We start from the raw sequence: 1,964 nt of genomic DNA on the forward strand, positions 1-1,964 counted from the left end.
AGGATGGTTCATGGACGATCCCTGAAGTGGGGCTCAGAGAGGTTCGGGTGCAGGCACACGGCTGGACTCCTGGAAGGAACTCTCTGGGAGGCTCAGGTCTGGCCAGCTGCGTCCTTGCCTGGGAAGTCCATTTCTGAGTCTGGACTTTGATCCCTGGTGCTGGGGCAGGATGATTGGCATCTCTGTGAGAACCTTTGGCACTAAGCACAGAGCTAGGTAGGTGTTAGGCTGTTTCTTTTAAAATATGAAATGTGAGGATCTAGTAGGTGGCATGGTGGTTAAGATGCTGGACTCCCACATGGTCAACCATGGTTTGAGTCTCAGACCTGGCAGCTTGCCTTCTCCTTCTCTCTCTCTTTTTCTCTCTCTCTGGTCAAATTGAAGAAGAAGAAAAAACAAATAAAATTAAATAAATAATTCTTCATAAAAATACGAAATGAGGGACCAGCAGATGCCATAATGGTTACGTCACTGGACTCCCATGTAGTTGACTGCGGTTCAGGTCCTGGATCCAGTGGCTTAAAACTCACACCAGGCATGTGTGTGTGCATGCCCAAAATCCCGAGAGGAGAATGACAGAGGGGTCACAACATGGCCATCCCTCCTAGGGGGTGATTTCCTGCTTTCTGTCTCTCTATCTGGCGAGTGCATGTGCCTTATAGCAACAAACTCTCTAAAAAGATGAAAATGTATACCAATAAAATACGAAGGAATCTCAACAAACCCAGCATATCCTTGAGGCAGGTGAGAGAGTCTCAGTAGAATGAAGTGGTCAGTCTAGGCTTGCCCTGCTAATGATTAATGAGCTGGCTCTGAACCTGGGTCCCTCTGACTAAGAGACCCATGCCTCTCTGCTACAGGACACCCTTTCCTTCCCTTGAATCGAGGCATGAGTTGGGAAGGGTAGTAAGTCATGTGATCACAGGCCCAGGGATCGGCTTCTGCTCCCACCTCCATCCCGAGAACCTGCCCACGTGTGTACACACATGCCACACAGGTGTTTGTCCCAACCGTGCCTGCGTCCCCCAAAGCTGGAAAAGAAGCGTGAGGTCAGATGGGAAATGAATGTAATTGCTCAGCTCCAAGAGGCTGCTTCCATGTGGGGAGAAAGTTCCCGAAGCCTGATTTGGGGGTTGTTGGGTTTATTTATTTATTGGCTTTTGCTTTTGCTTTTATATCCTGTGTGCAAACATTATCTGTCTACAGCAGAAACCACCCACGGGTTCAAATACTAGCCATTGCCTTTACTTCTGGTCTACACTGGCTTTGTAGTGTCAGCTCTTTCTTCAGACCCCACGTCGCATGAAACCTCAGCAGATAAAAGTGATACAGGAGATTGGGGGTGGCACAGTGTGTGTTAGGCTTCAGTTCGCAACACCGACTTACAAAATCAAGGGGACAAAGAAGGAGGCTTTGCGTCGAACGCAGAACTTCGCCGTCCGAGTTTGGGTGACAGCCCTCGTCTTCCCCGACGTCCCCGCCCGTTTATGCTCTTGCTCCGTTGGGTTTTCCTCCTAATGCTGCACAGGACTGAGAACACCCCGGTTCCGGAAAGCGAAGACTGCCGATACAAACAGGCTTTTTCATTTTTAAAAACAGTTACCTTGCTATCTCAGGACATATTTTTTTTTTTTCACACAAACATAGTCACTTAGAACGTATTTACTTAAAATAAACAGAAAAAATAAGAAAGTAAAAAGGGCTTGTTTCAACGTTGAAATATGACCAACGTGAAACCATTTGCATTTTTTAATTGGTGAGGCTATGACTGGGGGAGCCAGCGATAGCTTCCTCTAGTCTAAATCTTCCATCCGGACGCAGAAAACACTTTTCAAAGGATGACATTAAGGAGATGCTCATTGATGGCCTTAAAAAGAAAGAAACTCAGAAGCCCGAGGGCCCATCTCTGCTCCGTTTCAGAAGGAGCGCGTTTTCCTGGTTTTGCATGGTGGGTCCAATCTTGG

The sequence above is a fragment of the Tupaia chinensis genome, unplaced genomic scaffold, assembly GCF_000334495.1.
Source record: "Tupaia chinensis unplaced genomic scaffold, TupChi_1.0 Scaffold143936_1, whole genome shotgun sequence".
In the NCBI taxonomy this organism is placed as follows: Eukaryota; Metazoa; Chordata; class Mammalia; order Scandentia; family Tupaiidae; genus Tupaia; species Tupaia belangeri.